This window comes from Sorex fumeus, unplaced genomic scaffold (assembly GCF_029834395.1).
Source record: "Sorex fumeus unplaced genomic scaffold, SorFum_2.1 ptg000072l, whole genome shotgun sequence".
Taxonomy (NCBI): domain Eukaryota; kingdom Metazoa; phylum Chordata; class Mammalia; order Eulipotyphla; family Soricidae; genus Sorex; species Sorex fumeus.
Window position 1 is genome coordinate 5782056 of NW_026606129.1, and position 24816 is coordinate 5806871.

The window sequence follows — 24816 nt, forward strand, 5'->3', positions numbered from 1 at the left end:
GGGGTTTTGGACTGCTTTTTATTGCAGAATATCTCAGAGTACTGCTGCAAAGCAAGTGCTTCTTCACACCAGTGGTCTTTGACCCTGTTTCCATGTCTTATTTTTACCATTGTCATTAGTAGAGTTGACATCTGGAAAATGAGATAAAGCCAGAGGTGATGGAATTGGACCTCTCACTGTAGTAAGGCCACTTAACTGAGAGTGAAGAGTCTATTTCTGTCCTAATCCCCAGTACTATGGACTGATGTGAGTGTGTACACACAGGGTAGGTGAGTCTCAAGTATTCCTTATCTCATTTGACAGGTGCAGTTTCACGGGTCATAATTGAAGCCACATGGCTTTGCTAACCTGTGACAATGGGTCAGTCACTTCATGATTGACCCCTACTCTGGTTATGTCACAAAAAGTTCATAAAAAATCTTTCAAATTGTTATTCTGATGGCTAACGTGATAACATTACTAGCTACAGCTCCTTTTAAAGCTAGTTGATAGCTTTAAAAAAGCTATCAAACCTCTAAGCATTTCCTGTTAGGTACAAGGCATCTAAATTCTTATTTGGTTATTTGACAAATCCAGGGAGTAATGATTCCCATTCTCCCTTTCTGAGGAGGAGCTAGTATCAAAGAGAGAAGTGATTTTGTCTCCTTAGCTTCAGGGCTGGAGCAATAGCACAGCGGGAAGGATGTCTGTCTTGCACACGACCGACGAGGGTTCAATTCCTCCGCCTCTCTCAGAGAGCCCGGAAAGCTTCTGAGAGTATCTCATCCACATGGAAAAGCCTGGCAAGCTACCCGTTACATATTCGATATGCCAAAAACAGTAACAAGTCTCACAATTTGTTGTGAGATGTTACTGGTGCCTGCTTGAGCAAATCAGTGAACAACAGGAGGACAGTGACAGTGAAAGTGACAGTGATAGTGACAGCTTCAGGTGAGAGAGAGACCCAAAAGGCATGAAGGTCCAAGTTTGTGATTTGATCCAAATGCAGCCTTTTCTCTCCTCTTTTTAAAGCTGAGAAACACTCAGAAAAGTTAGGTCTATAATCAATTGTTTTAGTATATATTAAATACTGAACAGGGATCCAAGGCTTAGAGAAAAATGGAATCTTTATCTTCTTAAAAACTGTGACTCTACTGATGCAATCTGACAGTTCAAATCAGAAGACCTGGAGGGCTGAGTTGGGGGAACACCTTGAGACCTCCCAAGAGGTGGCAGTGTGTTTGCCAATTAATCTCCCATATTATATCCCATTAGAACCACAAATTAGCCTCTTATTTAGAACTCACAAGGGCAGCTTGACCATATTAGGCCAAAAGTTTATTATCCCCTACTCTAATCAACATTGCTCCAAAATCACAAAAGCACTGTAGAGTGCAAAAAAAGGATCACAATGGTAAAGCAACGCAAAACCCCACCAGACTCAGTGAGTAAATATACTATCCCAGATGACTCAACCAATAGTAACGAACTATACAAACTTTCTGACAAGGAATATAGAACGGAGATGTTAAGGACATATAGGGACCTTGAAGAAATGGATAAATTCCTGGATTCCTATAACCTCCCAAGGCTGAACCAAGAAGATTTGGAATACCAAAACAGTTCTATCACCATCAAGAAAATTGAAATAGGAAACAAAAGTCTTCTCCAAAACAAAAGCCCAAGCCCAAATGGATTCACTGGTGAATTCTTTCAAACCTTTAAGGAGGACGTATTGCCAATCCTTTTCAAGCTTTTCCAGGAAATTGAAGAAACAGAAATACTTGCTGTTTCTATGAGACAAATATCACCCAAAGCAGACATAGACACAACAAAAAAAGAATATTACAGAGCAATATCCCTAATGAATACAGATACAAATATCTTCAACAAAATATTAGCAAATAGAATTCAACGTCTCATCAAAAAGATCATACACCATGACCAAGAAGGGGATACATGACCATTCTGGGGATACACGAATGGCTTTAATACTTGCCAGTCAATCAACATAATACATCATATCAACAAAAGAAAAGATAAAACCATATGATCATATCAATCAACACAGAGAAAGCATTTGACAATATCCAGCATCCATACATGAAAAAAACTCTCAATGAAATAGGAGTTGAAGGAACCTTCCTCAAAATAGTCAAAGCCATCTACCATAAGTCTACAGCAAGCAGTATTTTCAACTGGAAAAACTAAAGGCTTTGCCCCTAAAATCAGGCAAACACTAACAAAAGGTTGCTGACTCTTAACTGCTCTTATTCAATGTAGTACTGGAAGTACTACAGCAATTGGGGAGGAAAAGATATCCAAAGGCATTCAGATAGGAAAGGCAGAAGTCAAGTTTTCACTATTTGCAGATGACACAATACTATACTTAGAAAGTCTTAAAAAATCTACAAAAAAGCTGCTAAAAACAATAGTTCATAAAGTGGCAGGTTAGAAAATCAATACCCAAAAGTCCATGGCTATCCTATACAAAACTAATGAAGGAGGAGATAGAGATACTATAAAAGCAATCCTATTTACAATCTTGCCTCAGAAAATCAAGCACCTTGAAATCAGTTTAAGTAAAGAAGTGAAGGACCTATACAAAGAAAACTATAAAACACTACTTCCAGAAATAAAAGAGGAGAGTAGAAAATGAAAATATATCCCCTGCTCATAGACTGGGAGGATTAACATTGTCAAAATTGCAATACTCCCCAATGAATTATATAGATTCATTGCAGTCCCTAGAAGGAGACCCATGACATTTTCAATGAATAGATCATGCACTCCTGAAATTTATATGGAATAACAAACTCTCATGAACAGCTAAAGCAGTCCTTGGGAAAAAGAAGTTGGGAGACATCACCTTCCTCCACTTCAAACTGGTAATTACAAAGTGGTGGTAATTACACCAACAGGGTATCAGAATAAAGACAGACCTACAGATAAAGAGAACAGAGTTGAATATCCTGTCACAGATCCACAACTACATGACCACCAATCTTTGATAAAGGAGCAAGGAATATGAAGTGGAGCAAGAAAATCCTCTAACAAGCGATGCTAGGAAAACTGAACAGCTATATGCAAAAAAATGGACTCAGACCTTTGTCTAATGCCAGGCACAAAATTCAGATCAAAATGTATTAAATACTCCAATATAATATATATTATATATTATATCAGCTAATATATAATACCTGAATCCATAAGACACATCAGGAAAACATATGCAGAAGCCTCCATGACATTGACACTAAAGGCAGAAGCCTCCATGACATTGACACTAAAGGCATCTCCAAAGATGAAACACCACTGATTAGGCAAGTGGAAGCAAAGATAAATAAATGGGACTGCATTAAACTAAGAAGCTTCTGCACCTTATAATGACCAAGATACAGAGACAGCCCATAGAATAGAAAAAATTATTACCCAATACCCTTCTGATAAGGAATTAATATCAAAGATATATAAGGCACTGGTATAACTTTACCAGAATAAAACATCCAATCTGATAAAAAAAAATTGGGAGAAGAAATTAACAGAACTTCCTCAAAAAAGAAATACAGATGGTCAAACCACATATGAAAAATGCTCTACATAGCTAATCATCAGGTAAATGCAAATCAAAAAATAATGAGATATCACCTCACACCACAGAGACTAGCACACATCGAAAAGAAAAAGAGCAACCAGTGCTGGTGTTGATGCAGTGAGAAAGGAACTCTTCTTCATTGTTGGTGGAAATGCCACTGTTCCAGTTATTTTTTTAGAACAATATGGGCATTCCTCAAAAAGATAGAAATTGATCTTTCATATAACCCAGCAATAACACTTCTGGGAATATACCCTGGGTCCTAAAAACACACATCGGAAATGCTATCTCCATTTCTATGTTTATTATAGAACTATTCAAAATAGCCAGAATCTGGAAACAACCCAAGTGTTCGAGAATAGACAACTGGTTTAGAGAAACTATGGTACATCTATACAGTGGAATACTATACAGCTGTTAGGAAAATGAAGTCATGAAATTTGCTTATAAATGGGTCAACTTGGAGTGTATCATGCTGAGTGAAATGAGTTAGAAGGAGAGGGACAGACATAAAAGATTGCACTCATTTGTGGGACATAAAAATAATTTTAGACTAATACCCAAGGACAGTAGAAACAAAGGCCAGGAGTATTGGTCCATGGTTGGAAGCCTGCTTCAAATAGTGGGGGAGAAGGCAGGTGGGATAGAGAAGAGACCACTATGATAAAGATGGTTGGAAATGATCATTCTGGATAAGAATAGCGTACTGAAAGTGGGTAAAGGAACAAACTTGGTAATTTCTCAGTATTTGTATTGCAAACCATAATGTCCAAAATTATATATATATACAGAGAGACAGACAGAAAGAGACAAAGAGACAGAGAGAAGGAAAGTGCCTGCTATAGAGACTGGCTGAGGTGGGGGTAGGGTGGGAGGATGGCAGGAGGGAAACGGGACATTGGTGGTGGAAAACGTGCACTGGTGGAGAGATGGGTGTTGGGACATTGTATGGCTAAAACCCGATCATGAAGGTTTGTAACTATGTATCTCGCAGCATTCAATTGAAAAAAATTGTGACTGTTGCATGCCAGGTACTTTGAAGTATAGCTTCAAAGATACCTCATACTCTCAGTCTAAAAATTATAAGCCCATGAATAAAAATTATACTAATGCAGCCAGCCCAGTGCCTGCAAAATTGATATTTAAGATGTTTTACACAAATATTAATTGATGTAACATAGTTTTGAAATCATATTGGTTCCAGGCATGTAAACATATATCAACATCAATACAGATTGTCATTTATAACATGATTATGCCACTGATGGGATGATATAATAACTATCATTATGCATGTGTATTCTGGTTTTGAGAATTATTCATTAATTTTTGGTTATGTATCTCTGCAGTTGTATTTCTCTACCTAGTGCTTATCCCCCCAATTTAGCATCTGAGAACAACATTAATTTCTCAGTGAGCCTGTCTGGGATCATTTAACTGGGCCCTCTTGGTTTGGCGGACAACCCTTCAAGCTCCCTATGGACCCCCATAAGCTGGACTGTTGGGTCGAGTTATCGCTCTGTGGCTTGGACCAGGTTGAGTTCCTGGCACACTATTGGCATAAATGTCTCCCTCCAAGGGTGTCTCCATAGGGCAAGGCAGCTGAACTGTATCAAGGAGAGTGAAAGAGGGAGCAAGTCCACACTCCCCATTTTCCATAGTATAATCACAGATTGGATTTATGGAAATCTATTTAGGACTGCGTGAATTTTATAAAGCACAGGAATCAAAATGTTTGCATTTGAAGGGACATTCTCAGGAGTATCTGAATTACATGTAAATCTCCAGTGCAATTATTTTTGTGCTTTTGTTTTTTTCAAGAGGTTCACAGACAAGAACTATGCTGTGGTATTTGGGAAGTTAAAAAATTCTTTATAAGGGCCAGAGTGATTGTTCAGCTGCTAGGGCACTTGCCTTGCATATGGTTGACTCCAGTGTGATGCCCAGAATCCAATATGGTCTCCCACGCATTGCCAAGAGTAATTCCTGAGTGCAGAGTCAGGAGTAAACCCTGAGCACCATTAGGTTTGAAAATCCACCTGCCCTTCCCACACCTCCGCCCAACCAAGAAAAGCAAAAAAAAAAATTTAAAAAACTTTCTTTATAGGAAGTGTTTTAACTATCATCATACTTGCTTAAATTAAACTCAGAAATATTTATTAATTTGTTAGAAGACAAATATTTAAAAAGTGGTGCTTTCATATTTTTACCTCCAGGCTAAAACTCTGTCATGCTAGAGTCTGAACATCAGAATAACAAGGGTTGTCAGGTTTGTAGTAAATGGCCAATAATTCTTTTTTTTTTATTTATTTATTGAATCACTGTGGGAAAGGTTACAAAGCTGTCAGGTTTATGTCTCAGTCATGCAAATATCAAGCACATTTCCCTTTACCAATACTTATTTTTTACCATGAAGAACCCCAATAAAACCCCACCCCCCACCCCTCCCCGTCCCTGTGAGGCAGATGAATTCTAGTTGACACTCTATCTGCTTTGATTAGATTCATTGTTTCAATAAAAGATTCACCACTATTATTTAGAGTTTACCCCCCCCCAAATCAGACATGCTGAAAAAGCATTGTGAAGTGATTTGCTTTCTACAGCTGGGTTCAAGAATTAAATGTTGGTTTTGGATTTCTGCTATTTTACCTATTGACCCTGGAAGTATTTCTACTTAAAGTCAGATAGTTAAGAAATTGGTTTCTGTGTTCTGGAGTCGTTGGCCAATAATTCTTATCATGGAGCCTGATCTGCTGCAGTTTGGTTAATTTTGATTGCTGAAATAATACTTAATCAAATACCCAAATTTCCACCTATTTTATTAAGATTGGCCTAATAAGAACAAGATGAGGGCTGGAGAGATAATGCAGTGGGTTGGATGCTTGCCTTGTATGTGGTTGACCTGGACTCAATCCCTGGCACCCCATATGGTCCCATGAACCAACGACAGTGATCCCTGCATGCAGTCAGAAGTGAGCCCTGAGCACTGCCAGGTATAGCTCCCAAACAAAAAAAGCAACAAGAAGATGATGTTTTTCTAAGCATTTTCATTGGATGACAATAAATTTCATATGCAGTCTGTTCATTAGGCCAAATGGAAATGATTTATCTAAAGCCTGGGCTTGTGGGGGCTTCTGCAACCAAACACAGGTGGGATGACAAAGACGAAACTTCGCAGAATCTGGGTTCAGAGCTCCAAGCCCCTCAGCACCTCTCTCCTTGGCCTGAGCACAGGAAAACGCCTCATGGCCCGTTCTGGCTCTGTTCACATTGTCTGAAATCCTGATCTTCGCCGACTTGTTAGAAACATATATCAAGAAATTATGTGGCCACAAAAGATTTTGACAGAGAATATTTCAACTGGAGTCTTTTTCATGTTTTATTGATTTCCTGTCCACATTCCTAGATTTTTAAACTGGTTTTTTTAATGTGTGTGTGCACACGTGTCTCCTCGGCAGTTGAAAGTAATTGCTCTTTCCCACCCTGTACCTTTCTTTAACTTTTCAGTTTCCACTCGGTGTCAATTAATTTTCTCAGTGTCAGGGATCGCCTATCTCCCCACACAGGCTGGACATTTCTGCTTTGTGTTGTTCTTCTCCTACATACATATCCCCCCATCCCCTTGCACCTAACTGAGATCCCATGTTTGTGTCTCCTTCCAATCTCCAACTAGTACAAAATTTTCTATTGAAAATATGCTACCTGGCATGTGGGAGGTATCTGTTTAAACATTATGGAAGAAATAATAAATTAAGTATATGATCAACTGATAATTTCTTTAATATTTTGAGGAACACCTGGCCATAGAGGTGTTTTGATGGATTTTTTTATTCATGCTATGCTTACAGGATAAAGTTTTACAGTAATTTTAAATAAAACTCTGGATTCATATAACTCATTTGATTTTAATCTTAAAAATAATTTGTTTTTCTAAGTATGTTTCTAAGGGAGCAAGGATTGACCCTTTTTCTTTGAACCATCATCTCTCTTACTTGAAGTCCTTGATGTTGTTGAATACCCTTGATACTAAATTGTTTGGGCCCTGATTCTTCTCCCTCCCCTTACCTACTACTGATGAGCTTGGCACAATAACTTTTGTCTTTCTTTGCCACTAAAAGCAGAACAAGTTTTCCCATCTGTGGTCTTTAGCTGGGTCAGATAGCTTACTTCAGCCATGGGGTATAGTAGTAAGGCTGCAAATAGGTAAGGTAAAGGTAAGGTAAAGGCCCTCCCGTTGTTCATCGATTTGCTCGAGCTGGCCCAGTAACGTCTCCATTGGAGACTTTGTTGTTACTGTGTCTGGCATATCGAATACGTCACGGGGAGCTTGCCAGGCTCTGCCGTGGGCGAGAAACTCTCGGTAGCTTGCTGGGCTCTCCGAGAGGGGTGGAGGAATCGAACTCGGGTCGGCCATGCTGGCTGCGTGCAAGGCAAACGCCCTACCGCTGTGCTATCGCTCCGTCTATCTAAAATATCTAGATGTAGTTAAGCATGCTTGGTTCTCTTTCTTTTGTCCACTGTCACGGGAATATAATACCCAAGTGACCCAGTGGTCTGCAGGGAGGGCAGAGATTTCTAAAACAGCCACTGCAGCAAGAAGGCTATAAACCCCGACCACCTGATCCCAACCCAGACCACTGTAGGTAGCTAAAACACCCCATCCAGCCTCCATTCTTTTAAGCAAGAAATAAATGAAGACCACTGTATGCCAAGTGGATTCTGTAGTAGCTTATTATGCAAGAGCAAAGACTAATAGAGAAAGGAAGGAAGAACACTGAGTCACAGCATTAGTAGTCAAAAAGCTTCCGAGAAAATTGGTAATAAAGACAGTCATGATAAGAATCACCACTTATTAGTGCCTATCAAATGCCAGCAATAACTAGATGCTTTGCACATTGTAATCCCATTTCATGCTATGAAGACAACAACTCTATGAAATGGGTAATATTATCTCTGTTTCTTTTTCAGGGAATTAGGACTCTGAAATGGAGTATAACTTGTTAGAAGCCACAAAGGTAAGAAGCAGTGATTCTAAGCGTACAATCCAGTGACTCTATAAAATTCTTGCCTTGTATTTTGTGCCAAGGTGGCAGATTGCCTTCCGTGCTCTCAGCCTTTCCTTTGTTACTGCATTCTCCTCTAGCAATCTCGTCTCCTGGTTTCAGAGAGTGCATTTCTGATTGAAGTCGGCACCTTCATATTCCTTTACGTCTCGACTTTTGGGGTTTCTACATTTAGGTTACCTTCTCAAACCACCTATTATTTAGTAGTGAGCAGTGGGTAGGGTTAGATGCGGAGAGAAAAGACTTTCGTGTATTTTTTGGAGAGCTTATAGCCAAAAAAACAAAATAAAACAATACACACAAATAAAACTACCTGAAAGTTATTATCTGAATAGATTATTCTGTCAAATAAAAACTTAAGTGAATCACTCAGTTTTATTGGATTGGATTTGTGCGCAAGGTAATTGAAAACAAAATCAAGTCTTGAATAATAAACAAAAACCAAGGAACAATGGGGACATCTATTTCCAATCTCAGCATTGTAGAATTTTAATGTCACCTGATTAGAGAAGAGAGCAGAGGAGCAACAGCAGCCAAATAATTACTTTAAAATGCAGAAATAATGATGTAATCTACTTCCTAGCATGTTGAGACAGTAATTCCCCAAGAGTGGGTTCTGAAAAAAAGGAATGTATGTTTGGCAAGAGAGTAAAGTAGGATAAGTTAGAGCAAATATTCTGTTCACAATCTCTGTAGGGTCCATACGTGCAAAGGTGACATAAGGTGAGTGTGCCTTATGTATTCTAGAACATTTGGAATCCTGGAATGTCTGAGGGACTGAGAGGAAGAGAGAAGTGGATTATGAGGTAAGAAAAGTATGAAGCAGTCAGACCCCATGAGGGTTTGTAGGTTGTGGTAAGAACTTTTCCTTTCTTACATGAAGTGGGACTTCTTGAAAGTTTATGCATGCAAGTAAATTGGTGGAAAGAGGTCAGGGGTGGAATAACAAGAAGCAAGGAATCAAATTACAAGATTGTTGTAGGATTCCAGACAAGAGGTGATGATGGCTAAAACTAGGGATTTAGCAAAGGAAGTGATAAGAGGTGGTTGAAGTTTTGATAAATTTTGTATGGAGCACCCACATCATTTCCAGATCAATGAACAGTGGGGATGGAGAGAGAGAGATAGACAGAGAGAGAGAGAGAGAGAGAGAGAGAGAGAGAGAGAGAGAGAGAGAATATATATGACTACAGAGTTTTAAAAATTGGTTTTGGTTCAATTGGTTTTGCTTAGTTTATGTTTGGGGGCCACATCCAGGAGTGCTAAGGGATTACACCTGGCTCTGAGCTCAGGAATAGCTCTTGAGAGTGCTCAGGGAAACATCGGTGGTGTTGTTGATAGAACCTGGGTTGATGACATACAAGGCAAAAACTTTGCTCCCTGTCTTTGTCTCTGGGCACCTAGCCTAGGCAATTGGGAGACAGGAATTACCAGTTATGTTGAAAAAATTAAAGTGGAACAGATTTGAGGGGGGGGGGATATTAGGAGCATGGTTTGGGCTGTGTTTATTCTGCATTTTAAGTAGAGGTTCAATAAGGGATATGTATTTACCAATTTAAATGTGGTAAGAGGTATAATTAGAGAAAAAGGTATTGATTTGTAAGTTAATTGAATGGTCTCATTTTAATCTATGAGATACCTACAGAAGTAAATGTAGAGGAATAAGCTTCCAGATGTCCATTTTAACAAGGTAAATATCAGCTTGGGCTGGAGCTTAGATGGAGAAGAGAACACATGACCAATGATGTGATAGGAAGACCAGACTTTGATGCTCTTAGGTCAAAGAGGCATTGTAAAGAATAGAGGAATTGATGAACTCCATTTTCAGAGGTCAAGTGAGATGAGCGTGGAAAAGAGAAAATTATGATTTTGGAGTGCATTGTTCACTAGTACTATTTCTAAGAGAAGTGATGATATGAGGGAAGTCTGGTGGAAAGAGAGAGGTTGGACACCACAGATTTATACAACTTTTGCAAGAGTTTGGCAGTGCAAAGCAGTGAAGGGAAGGAATAATATTGATGGGGAAGGAGGATTAAGAAAAACCTTTCCACTGATGAGGCAGAAATCCTTTGCAGCTCATGGGCAGGACCAACCCACTGGGACTGTTTGCTCCTCGAAGAAGGAATACAGGGTAATGTCAGAGAGCAGGAAGAATTTATCCTGTGGCAGTCTGTAATGGAGAGCATTGTTAGTGATTTTCTTGAGAACAAGTTCTTAACTAAGAGAATTGGAAGCTCATGCGTAAGTGGAGGATTTGGCTGTGGATGGAAGAATAGAAAGCCTGTCTCTAGTAACTTCTCTGTTTAATTAAGGTGCTTCATTCACAAAACGGTGAGATCCTTGAGGACATACTTGTCTTAGTTGCCATTCTATGTCTATCTATTGTCTGCACACTTTCTGGCCATAGTCGGAACCCAAGACATAGTTGTTAAAGATTTGTCCAGGTAAAAAGTAAGTGAAAGACTTCTGTGTAACTGAGGATTCTCTTCTCACTTTTAGTGTAAAAGATCTAAAGTTAGTGACTAATTCTCTCTCTCTCTCTCTCTCTCTCTCTCTATATATATATATATATATATACATATATATATATATCATTCGTCCCTGCCACATGCTACTGTAGCCAATGGCATATTGGGGGCTCTTTCAGGGTCAGGGGAATGAGGACGACCATCATTATTACTGTTTTTGACATATCGAGTATGCCATGGGCTTGCCGTGTTCCGAGTGCAGGCGGGATACTTTCAGTAACTTCAGTAACTTGCTGGGCTCTCCAAGAGGGATGAAGGCTTTTGGGGCAGCCTCTAAGCACTTTACAGGTGCTCCCAGTGAGGCATATATGTGGGCAGGATACTTTTGGTAGCCTGCCGGGTTCTCTGAGAGAGAAAATTATCTATCTATCTATCTATCTATCTATCTATCTATCTATCTATCTATCTATCTATCTATGACTGTAGCACTGTAGCACTGTCCTCCTGTTGCTCATAGATTTGCTCAAGTGGGCCCAGTAACATCTCCATTGTGAGACTTGTTGTTACTGTGTTTGGCATATTGAATACGCCACAGGGAGCTTGCCAGGCTTTGCCATGCAGGCAAGATACTCTTGGTAGCTTGCCAGGCTCTCCGAGACGGACGGAGGACTTGAACCTGGGTTGGCCGCGATAGCACAGAGGGTATGGTGTTTGCCTTGCATGTGGCCAACCCAGCCAACCTAGGTTTGATTCCTCTGCCCCTCTCAGAGAGCCCGGCAAGCTACTGAGAGTATCTCACCCGCACAGCAAAGCCTGGCAAGCTACCCGTGATGCATCGTTCCAGCCCAAAGCTATTCCTATACTGCCTTTTACCAAACATAGCTTGCAAGCATGCCATTGTTTTTCTTTTCCATTGGTTATTTACATATTTCGTTTATTGAAATAAATTTTGAAGAATACTTCAAAAGTTTCAGAGCATGCCTGCTAATCTGTTAGGGAAAAAAGAGAAAACTTGTATTCTTTCTTGTTAGATATGAATAAAATTAGAGAAACACTAGACTCTACTAAAATGTTAACATTTCTCTTTTAGCAAGAAGTCATTCATACATTAACTGAAATTGCAATTTAAATATAGGGATATCTACGCATACAAGCATGTATGCATACACCAAGCAAAAATTGCACTCCTGAGCATACCCAGACATGCAATGCTAATTTTCACCCCACAGCTCTAGAGAGTTTACAAATCACTGAAGAGAGTTCAGCAGTATTAGGGAGAAGTGGAAGCTACCAAAAATTAGCATAGCAAATCAATCAACATAGAGAACTTCTCAACTCTGTTCATTATTTTGTTAAGAGGGGGAAAAATTGACCTGTTTCCTGGAAAAAGAAATATCTGGTTGACTATTGATCAATGTTTCCACTTTAATTTTCTTTCATCGTTGCAGTTTGATTAAAGTATTTCTGAGGATAAAAAAGAAAAAATCAATGCAAAGATTATAACACAAATTCTTCTCTTCTTAAATGCTTCATGATTTTTCATGAGTTGCTAGAAGTCATATAATATGGTGAATATATGGTTTTGCAGGTGGCCCTTAGGAATTCAAACTAGAGAAGATAGCATTTATTAAAGACAGAGATTTATTGTACTATAAAACATGTTTGACACCAAACTCAATTCTGCTCTTTAAAAGTAAGGTCTTCCATGTTACTCATCTGAAGAAGTATATATTGACCAATATATTACATGTAGTTTTGTAGATAAACATTTAATGGATACTTATAAAAATGTTTTCCCAAGCTCTATTTTGGGGAGTGGAGGTCATACCTTGAGGTAGTTGGGATTGCTACTGATTCTGCACTCTGACATCACTCCTGGTAAGCTCAGGGGACCTTATGTGGTTTCCAGGATTGAAATTGTGTCAGCTACACTCAAGGCAAGCACCTTACCCACAGTACTATCTATCAGAATCTTTATCTATTTTCTTAAGTGAATGTAGTACTATTACAATGTTTGAAGTTATAGAATAAATAAGATATAAGATTTACACACACACACACACACAAACACACATATATGCTTTAAAATGTCCCTGGTTTAAAAAAATTGTCAAACATTTTCTTAAAAGTAAAAATCTTCCCAAATCTTCCCTTGTGGCCGTGAGTCAGTCTGATCCATGATCATCATATTCTTCCTATTTTACCTCACCATGGATAATCAGCAATTCGCTTAATTTCTTTAACAAAGTTTTTTTTTTTACAAATGGCTTAGATTTAATCTGGACATATCATCCATGCTGCCATTTTTACAGTGTCCATCAGACTGAGATACAGATGTTTACCTATTCCTCCTGGAGCACCGATCCGGAGGTGAGGGAGTTGATGTGGAGTTTGTCAGTACTGCTTAGAAATGTGCATTTCTTTGTCAGGATAAAACTAGTTGAGCTCTGCTGGTTCATATGTTAACAAATTCTAGGACACCCTGTGAGTTGCTGCACCCCCAGTTGACTATTTAAAATGTTGTTTGAACCAAATCAAGGTATTCACACAAATTCATAAATAAAATGATATTATGGGATAATATATGGGGTTTATTAAATCCAAGATAAGCCCTGTACCAAAAAAAAAGATATTCTGTATTTTGTCTTAAATATGCTTTTTATATTTTCTCTCAATTTTATTTTTTTCTGTCAATTTTAAATAAGATTTTGTATCAAGAGCAAAATCTGGCCCTAATTTTAAGTAAAATTTGAGTAGAGAGCAGTAGCTTTGGATTTAACTTCTAAGTTTTAATGGTAGGATTTACATTAAAGACATTTTAAGAAATCCTATTTAGAGGATTCAATAAAAACTTAGTTATCACTTAGGACAGCCTGTAATTTATATAACATTTAGAGCTATTAATCCCCAAATGTAAAAATGCCAAAGAAGAGCTTTAGACATAGATTTTTCTTTTAATTCCTTCCTTTTGTTACAAGCTAGCAATGTCAGGAAATACTAATGTTTCCCCGTTGAATCACAGACTGCATAGAGTTTTGAAGGATATTAAACCGAGAAGAATACATTGATTGTATTTCATCCTATCTGCATAACTGTGTAGAGCACATTTCTACTCAGGATAATTTAGTGTTCGTGCTTTATGTGGCCCGGGTGACATCTATCAAAGGAAATTGCTCATTTCCTTAGCTTACTTATCATTGCTTCATTACTTAGTGTTGAGAGACCACTGTAGAACAACTTAAAACAGGGCACAGAAGTGAGGACTCTACCAGAATCTCCAGCCCAATTCACTCCTTCGCTGTGTCTTTGGCAAACTGTGATTATTGCTGTTCCACTCGGAAAATGTGGGTCACTGGCCTTTTGGCAAACTCCTCATCAGCAATCATAATGCTTTTTCTTTTGAACAAAAATGAAAGGCAAGAGACAGTGGAAGTTTGGTCCATAAGCTGTCAGACAGGTTATTTATTCCGACAATTGTCAGAAAGAAAACAGTGGAAATTTTGATATGGAAAAAAGAGATCAAAGCCAAGGAAAGTCACTTGGGGGTGAAAACTTGTGTGCAATAAGTTAATGATGAGGTCAGAAGCTAGAAAGGAAGGCCAAGCTCTATCAGGTCCCATAAGGGTTTCATACCCTTGAGACTGGTGATAGCTTTTGTGAAGTTCAGGTATGTGGTCTGTGACTAGGGCTTATTAGATCTCAGTTCACAGCTTACTTTCTTAAAGGGTTTTCTTTCTCTTGCACAGTGATGGCACAGCAGTAGGGCATTTGCCTTGTGCGCAGCCAGCCCGGTCGAGCTGGGTTCAATTCCTCCACCCCTCTCAGAGAGCCTGGCAAGCTACCGAGAGTTTCTCGCATGCACAGCAAAGCCTGGGAAGCTACTCATGACGTATTCAATATACCAAACACAGTAACAATAAGTCTCACGATGGAGACGATGGAGACGATGGAGACGTTACTGGGCCCGCTAGAGCAAATCGATGAACAACGGGAGGACAGTGTTTGTTTGTTTGTTCTCTTGCACAACACTCTCTCATATCTGTTTTCCTTAGGTGTCTACCATCGAAGAGTATGTAGCCCCCAGCACGGCAAATAGTTCCCTGAGCACAGAGCCAGGAGTAAACCATTAACACACAGGATATGGCTCCCAAACAAAAAAAAAAAAGAAAAAAGAAAAAGAAAAACACAAATGCACATGTGCCTGTATGTAGACACATGGTAGCAAGATCCCTGGATGGAAGAATCTGGATTACTTTTGTCTTGTATGGCACAAAGCTGGAACTTGTATGGGCTGGAGTGATAGCACAGCAGGTAGGATATTTGCCTTGCATGGAGCCGACCCAGGTTCGATTCATCCGTCCCTCTCGGAGAGCCTGGCACACTATTGAGAGTATCCCTCCCGCATGGCAGAGCCTGGCAAGCTCCCTGTGGTGTATTCGATATGCCAAAAACAGTAACAACCAGTCTCACAATGGAGACGTTACTGGTGCCCACTTGAGCAAATTGATGAACAACGGGACAAGAGTGCTATAGTTCTATGGTACAAAGAAAAGATAGAACTTTCATGCAAAGAGCATGGAGTTCGTTTCTAGGTTTTATATTTACTTCCCTAATGCTCTGGGATCAATGATTTAAAACCTGCTGACTTGCCACTTCTCTTCATGTGTAAATGGGGATTATAATTTCCACTTCAGGGCGTCATAAGGCCTAATTTGAAGTGATGGACAAATGCTAAACTCTGAGCAAAGCACTTTGTCCCCAGAAAATGCTCCAGACAATAAATGATATGTTTAATGCTGGAGAAAGTCTTCACATCTCCTTCCCTGCTGGTGGCTGTTTACTAAACAGAAATTGCGCTTCTCTTATTTATAGGAATGTCGTGTCAGAGAAGCTACAATGGCCTCAACATTTTTTTCCCTCACATTTCTCAAAGAAACATGATTTTTCTGCTGAAGAATTTAGTCAGCCTGGGGCCCGGAGCCATAGTACAGTGGGTAGGTGCTTGCTTGCATGTGATTGACCCATGTTCAATCCTCAGCATCCCAGATGGTCCCCCAAGCCCCGCCAAGAACAATCAAATGAGTGTAGAGCCAGGAGTAAAACCTGAGCACATCTAGGTTGTGGTTCAAATCAAAACAAACAAATTTTTTTGGTCCATCTTATATTCATTAAAATTACATTTTCATTGTGTGGGGTGGTGCACTGATCACGCTCCTGTCTATTCCCTGAGGCTTTCTCTTAGGCTTGCCTCCCCAGAGCCAACACAAACTTCATTCTCTCTTCCTTTCTTGTGATCCAGGTCTCTGGTTACCCCCCACCATTTTGACTGTAGAAACTGATCTATTATTGAAAGCTAACTTCAGAGTAAAACATTGTGTTCGGCTACCCCAGACACAGAAACTGCTTCTAAATTTCAGAATCTTAAAACATCACCACTTGTTCTGTTCTGAGGACTCACGCCCCAGAGACACACGAAAGCCCATAAGACAAAGACACCTGCTTTTTGAGCCAAGAAAACTGGATTGTGACTGGGAGACGAGAGACAGAGCTCAGATGGGCCAAATTCCATGCCTTGTGGTGGGTTTCCTTAGGGCCAGGCGCTACTAGAACTATGGGAGGTGAAGCCGATTGGTGGGGCTCTTAGGGAAGGAAGCAAATATGGGGCAAGGCAATCCTGGAGAAAACCTGGAGTCCGACCACATAAGGGCTTCTCCCACTTGACCATAACCCCCCACCCCCCGTGGTCCCATTTCCAGCTTCTTGGTTTCACAAATCAGTGGACGTGATTTTGCAGGAGATTCTGGTTACTCAGAAGCAGAGGGCAGAGTTCTATCCCTTGTGCATGTTCTCTGGCCTGTAGAGTATTTCCACTATGTGGTAGTTTGGGGGCAATTTCTTTTGGTTTTGGGTTTTCTTCTGTTTGTTTGGTTTTGATTTGGGGGCCACATCCAGTGATGCTCAGAGCTTCCTCCTGGTTCTGTGCTAAGAAACTTCTGGTGGTGCTGGGGGGACCATATGAGAAGTGGGGTATTGAACCCTCATTTGCAGCATGTCAGGCAAGAGCCCCGCCTTCTCTGTTATCTCTCCAGCACCAATAGTCTCTGTTTAAGCAGTTTGAGGTAGTCCTGATCTTCAATTTCAATTCTTTTTGGATTTTCATTTTAATTCTTAAGGTAACAAAAGTAAAGTAAAGTAAGGGCCCTCCCGTTGATCATCAATTTGCTCGAGCGGGCCCAGTAACGTCTCCATTGGAGACTTTGTTGTTACTGTGTCTGGCATATCGAATACTCCCGGTAGCTTGCCGGGCTCTCCGAGAGGGGCGGAGGAATCGAACTCGGGTCGGCCATGTTGGCCGCTTGTAAGGCGAACGCCCTACCCGCTTCGGGAACGCGCCTGAAGGTAACAAACACTTTACAAATATTTGCCACAGATTTTATTCTATAGAATAAAATAAGTTCCAGCCCAGAAACATAGAGGGAAGAGCAGAGATTTTAGAGTATACAAATTCTCCTGAATATCTAACTATCAAAGTGGGTTTAATTGATTAACATTTGAGCCACAGGTCTGCATCTACATCCTCTTCAGCTAAGCCAACATTTGGTCATCTCCACCATCCTTGTCCCAGATAGCTCAAACCTCCCACATTTACATCTTGTGAGCAGAAGGGAAATTTGCACAAATATACCAAAAGAAATGGCTAAATGTTTATGTGTGTGAATTATCTAACCACACACATAAATGAGCTGGCACAATTTATGGGGACAGATATCCATCTATCTAAACCAATTTGTTAGATTGATTAAAATCCAGAAATCCACAGTTTCTTTATCTGTTGTCTGTTTCTAGATACTTGAGTTGTTTTCAGACACGTGCTGCCATGAAAATAGAAACTCAAATATCTTTTCAAATAAAATTTTATAGAGCTCCAGGAAACCTGAAAAATTCAAAAAATTCTGAAAGAAGAGAATTTATTTCTTCATGAACTTTATACTCTGAGAAGAGAAAATTTCAAGTAAACAGTTGAAGACCACCAAAAATAACTCAAAGAACAATAACAACAAAAAACCTGGTAGACAGATAAAAGTGGGCTTTTATCTCTGTAGCGCTGAGACCATGATCTTTGTCAATTCCACTTGGGCATGTGAAAAATTGCAACAAAGCCTTTTTATATTGAGAGTATTGACAGGGCCAGAAAAGTGACCTCCTAGGAAGAGAATCTTGTGGAAAGTTCCCATAGTCCCCCACACTTGAGTTACACTGCTAGCCCACTGCACTTAACCTAGAGCAAGTCTGATATCAGAACTCCCCTCAACTGCAGACCCAGGACTGTCCCTTTACAACTCAACCACGGAAAGTCCTTTAGCTCCTTAGATGCTCAGCATAATAAAGATTAGCATTGCCATGTTGGTTTGTTTTGGGTAGGTTTGGGGCCATATCCCATGGTGCTCCATGTCTATTCCTGGCTCTGTTCAAGACTCACTCCTGAGGGAGCTAAAATGTTTTAGCCTGAAAACTGTAGAAAGTTGCTAATAGCAAGAATCATACATTATTTAAATAAACATCTAAGAAATAAGTGAAGAGCCCACATCTGGCCTCCCCAAGGATCCTCCAGATTTTTCCTGGGCACACAGATTATTTTGAAAGAACAGTGATGAAGGCCTGGTGGGCTGAGAAAATTCTTGCTTCTGGCCTTAGTTCTTTGGCCCTTCCCTAGTCAGAGAAGCCCCCGCCCTTTTCCTAATGCCAGAAGCAATCACTAACCCTTATGTCATCTGGGAAGGTCGATCTATGTGAGTTGACAGAGGATGTGCTTCTACCATTGCACTTGTCTCAGACCCTCTGAAAGGGACTTACATGACTCTCTTTGGCTTACTTGATAACCTGTGTAATCAGGGTAGCTTCCCCAAGCAGGCTATTACATTGGTTTCCTTTGTTGACACTATATCCCAACAGAAGTGACAATATGAAGAGCACATTGGGCATTTACAGAGTGGCACTTCAAACCAGAAGGTTAAACATCTGGCTAAACACAGACACAAATTAGATTCTCGGTTTAGAGTTGCTTCTCAACCCTTTCTATTGATATCCAATTAAGTGCTCAGCTCTTTATCAAACACTAGAATAAATTCCCAAACTAAGAAACTGAATAACAAAGGAGGCCCTACTCCTGGGTAGCTTAGTGGAAAAGGGAGAAGCAGAAGAGACAGGAGAATAGCCAATGGTCAGTGTCTTGGGCCCATGCTCACCCTGGGTTGTTAGGGAAAGCTCATATCTCCATTGAACCCTAAATGACCAAATATTACTCTAGGGGCAAAAACTGGAGGACACATTGAGTTTGAAGAAGAGACATCATACGGATATGCCTACTGGCTACAAAGCAGGGTGACTGGAGTAAGTGGTGGCAGACGGGGCACAAGCTATAGTGGAGACACTGGAGACAGACAGGCAGCACTCAAGAAGGATCGTGAAATCTGGGAGCTTGATATCCCAAGGTCATATGAGCAGCAGATGGAAGAGTTGGATATGAGATGCGAGATGATTGGATTTTCCTTTAGAAAGGTCACTGGAAATCAGAGAGGAGAGAGAAGTTGGAGGATATTTGTTCCAGTAATGATGTGGGGTTAGACATAAGTAGCCTAAGTGGCATATATTGGCTATGGGCACCAAGTGTATGGATTTCAAGAGTGCTGGGGAAATGGTTCCTTGTTAAGATTGAGTCAGTGAGTGTGGAAGGCAGGTTCACGGGATGATAATGCAGACCCGGCTATGCTACCAAGAGTTAGCTAAGTGGTTATTTGGGGTTTTGATCCTGAATCTTTCTCTTGTCAACCAGAAGGAAAAAGAAAAGAGATTAATCTTATCTGTCTTTGTCTTTTTGTTTCCACATGAAATAAAATTTGAATCGGCTCTTATATAATTTGCACCATTTTCTTCCAGTTAATTTCCATGGCTACGCAAATTAATTCTATCTCATTTCTTCATGTCAACCATATTGACAATGGTTCATAGGTAATTGTATGGTGTCATCTTTGCCTTCAGCCTCACTGCTAATATTGGATTTGTAGATGGTAGCATGCCGATTATCTAGTGGGAGGATACAATTTTCCTTTATTATTTTGTTTAATCTTGAAGAACTCTTGCTGACCTAATTTACTTCATGCATCCCATTTTCATTTGATGTGTTATTAGGTCTACCATTCCAGCCAATAAGCATGATTACGAATGAGTAGCTTGGTCCAGTGGGACCATTTGAATACAATTTTATCATAATTCCACATATACTCAATCTTCAGAGCTGTAATTTCTCTCCTCTGCTTACCTGTCAACATTCTTCTTAACACACACAGTCCCCCTGACTTTGGTTTCATGTTTCCTGTTCTCACATGCCCTCTAACTAGGCAACTTTTGTGTATTATTTAATATTTACTCAGTAACATCTCATCCTGCACTACTGTCATTTAGATTGTTATTATTCTTATTATTTTTCCTGGGACAACAATTCTGGAAGGCTCCATGAATACAACTGGCAATGGTTTCTGGAGGACTTACTCAATACTTAAAACAGATATAATAATAATATGAAAGCAAACATGGTAACTTTTTCCATAGCCATGTGAAGTGGACAGTTTACTTGGAAAAAGAAAGGTTTACATGCATATACATGTCCATATGCCTGCATGTAAAAGATGCACAGGAAAAGGTTGAAAAGGATTCTATGAAGGAAGATTAAGGTATTAGTGTGACAAGAATTTACAAGATCAATTTGAGAGAAGAAATTTCCTTTGGAATTATTGAAATACATACCAGATGCTTATATTCCTAGAATCAATTAATTAAAAGTTTGAAAAATGTGGTAAATGCTATGAAGGAGTAGTACATAGTGTCATTAGAGTAAATACCAGAGGAATCAGATTTAATTTATGGAATTACCCAAATTAATCTTACCAGGAGGAGCTGGAAGATCATGCTGTGTATTTCACATTTACTTTTGGTATAAATGCAGAGAGAGTATTTTGATCAGAGAAAGGACAAAAGTCTGCCATTTGGAACCATGAATTTTCTCGGGTCAAGGATTCATATAATCAGTATTTTATATAATCACTGCTATGACAACTAGAATAACGAAAAGTAAAAGCAGTAAAAAAGAGACAGGTTTTGAGAGTTCATTGAGAGGGAGGGATCTACAGGTAGAATAGAGGAGATGTTTAGCATCGTGCAGTACCCTTGCAGGACTGTGATAGAGGAGGTATGGCAGTATTAGTTGTCAGAACCCTGGGCACAGAACTGGCCGATTGGAAGTGTGTATGCTAATGTAACCTTTGGAACTGAAATCAATAAAAATGTCAATATTGACAAATGTCCCACAGCTATGCAAGATGATTATTGTAAGGGAAAAACAGTATCTAGGGAGAAGGGGATCAAGGAATTCTTCACACTGTTGGTTTCTCCTCTCAACCTCGTATTATTAGTGATAGTAACAAAAACGAAAACAGAATAAAAGAAGTCAGAGTTGTGGAAGGAAAAGCAAAAATGAAGGAAAGATGTAGTAGAAGAGAAAATATGGGCGTTTCATGTAGGAATTAGTCATTAAATAGTGTAAGTACTGTTAAAAGATTAAATGACGGCCACAGCCCCAGAAGCACAAGGACTTAATGCAGAAAACCAGCAGCTTGGAGCAGAAAAGCAAACGGACTATGCATTAATCCACGCCATCATGCCTGCCCGGAGGGGAAAGGGTGTTGCTCCCTTCGCCCTCTCCTCTCTGGAAAGAAAGATGGTGACCGCACGGGAGCCTTGTGGACAGCAGGTATGAGCTGGGGGTCTGGAGGCGATGAAAACCTCATGGGAAGGGGGGCGTTCTGGCCCGTCCTTCACGCCCTACTGAGGTCACCAGTTGCCCCCCACGAGTGGCTCTCCGGCACGGCCACGACTCCAGAGCACAGAAACCAATCTCTTAATTATCTGACTTTTAGCAGAAATACTTCCAGGGTTAATAAGTAAAATAGCAGAAATCCAAAACCACTATTGCGGCCGCGCGACAACATTTAATTCTTGAACCCAGCTGTAGAAAGCAAATCATTTCACAACGCTTTCTCAGCATGTCTGATTTGGGGGGGAGGGGTAAACTCTAAATAATAATGGCGCATCTTTTATCGAAACAATGAATCTAGTCAAAGTAGATAGAGTGTTAACTAGAACTCATCTGCCTCACAGGAATTGGGAGGGGTGGGAGGTGGGGTTTTATTGGGGTTCGTGGTAAAAAATAAGTATTGGTAAAGAGAAATGTGTTTGATATTTGCATGACTTAGACCTAAACCTGAAAACTTTGTAACTTTTCCCACAGTGATTCAATAAATAAATAAATTATAAAAAAAAATAAAAAAAATTTTTATAAAAAAAAAGATTAAATGAGATGGTGCAGGATTCCATAGGGTTTTACAGCGTGATATTTATTTGTAATTTGGGGTGGAGATGTTCAGTGGACACACTCAGAAGTGCTCAGGGATCACTCATGGCAGGTTCAGGGAACCATATAAGGTGCCAGAGATTGAACACACGTCAGCAAGGCAAGAGCTCTACTCACTGTACTGCCTCTCTGGCCTCTATTTGTGAGTTTTGATAAGAGTTGTTTTAGTAGCACAATTGGAGGCAGGAATCAAATGAGCTAAATATAAAAGGGACATCATAGAGAATTTAGAATACAAAATTGAAAGTACCCTTATGAATTAAAGAGTATTATCACAAACAAAAGGATACTGTCAATGATTGTATTATTATTATTATTATTATTTTATTAGTGAAACACCATTAGGTACAGTTGTAGATTTACAATTTTTGTGCTTGGGTTTCGATTATACAATTATCTGATACCCATCCCTCCACCAGTGCCCATTTTCCACCACCATGGATAATATTCCCCCCACCCCCATCCCTCCATCCCCCCCTGTCTCTGTGGCAGGGCAATCCCCTGTGTTCTCTCTCTCCTTTTGGGTGTTGTGGTCTGCAAAAGAGGCATTGAGTGGCAAACATGTTCAGTCCATAGTCTCCTTTCGACATGCATCTCCCCTCCTGGGAGGATGCTCCAAACACCCTTTATTTGGTGCTCCCTTCTCTATCTGAGCTGCCCTTTCCTCTAGAATGCCCGGCTGGCCACTAAGCTATGGAGTAATCCTCCTGGTGCTGATCTCAGCTATTCTTGGGTATTAATCTCATATTTTGTTACTTTATATCCCCAGATGACTGCAATCTTTCTATGTCTATCCCTCTCTTTCTGACTCATTTCGCTTAGCATGATACTTTTCATGTTGTACCACTTGTATGTAAATTTCATGACTTCATCTTTTCTAACAGCTACATAGTACTCCATTGTGTAGTGCCACGCCAGCTACGGCGTCGCCCGCATAGCATTAAGCTACATTAAGGGCAAGAGCAAGTCTCAAGCCCTAGGGCTGGTGGAATTGTGGCCAGCGTCCCCTAACAGGAGGAAAGCGGCCCGAGAGTTCCCGGTGACCCCCCTGGCAGTTCAACGGACATGCTTGGCGTACAGTCTTTTGCCATCTGCTTACTAAGAGTGTTATTGCTACTAATGAATATTATTAATAGCTTGCGGCTAGTGAGTTAATGTCTTCTCAATTGCTGCTCTTAGTAACAAACTAGGCTATGAGGAAGTACGCTGATATTGGAGAAATAGGAGTCATTGTGAAAGTAGACCATTGAAACTAAGAATACAATGCTTGGCCTCATTTTATACATTTATTGGGAACATTCAAGACATTAATATTTTTCAACTTATTAAACTGACCATTGTCCCTTCTAACTGGCCAACGTGCCCCTACATGTCTCAGAACGAAAAACATGGGACCGTTGCAAAACCCATGCTCCCATTCCCTTGTGTGCTTTACAGTTCATCAACATAAGACAAACTGCAGGGTTGCGATAGCCTAAGACCCCTTTGTTTGGTGATGATCAATTGACATTTGGATTCAAAAACAGCGCACGTCCCCGGGGGTCTGATGCAATGTATGCTTTGTCAGATGGATTTGAGAACTGTATAAGAAGGAAGACTTTGGCTTGAACAAACGGCAGCAGCAGCAGCAATTAACCTCTCTTGTGCTGGTGTCTGTCTGTCCAATGCGCCAACTTCTCTGCTTTCCTGTATACCTTTGCTGGGTCCTCCCCAGATTGAAGACTCAAGCGGCTGAGTGGTCTGCGGCAGGTGTAGATGAACCAAAGTTTCTTTAACCAGTCATCTGTTCTTGGGCATTCAGGTTTCTTCCAGTTTCTGGCTATTGTGAAGAGTGCTGCAATGAACAAACAAACGCAGATGTCACTTCAACTATACATTTTTGCCTCTCTGGGATATATTCCCAGGAGTGGTATTGCTGGGTCAAATGGGAGCTCAATTTATAATTTTTTGAGAATCGTCCATACTGTTTTCCAGAAGGGCTGAACCAGTCGACATTCCCACCAACAGTGAACCTTTCTCGCCATATCCGCGCCAGCATCAGTTGCTTTTGTTCTTTTGAATGTGGGCCAGTCTCTGAGGTGTGAGATGGTATCTCATTGTGGTTTTGATATGCATCTCCCTGATGATTAATGATGTAGAGCATTTCCTCATGTGCTTTTTTACCATTCGGATTTCTTCTTTGAGAAAGTTCTGTTCATTTCATTGCCCCATTTTTGGATGGGGTTGGATGTTTTCTTCTTGTGG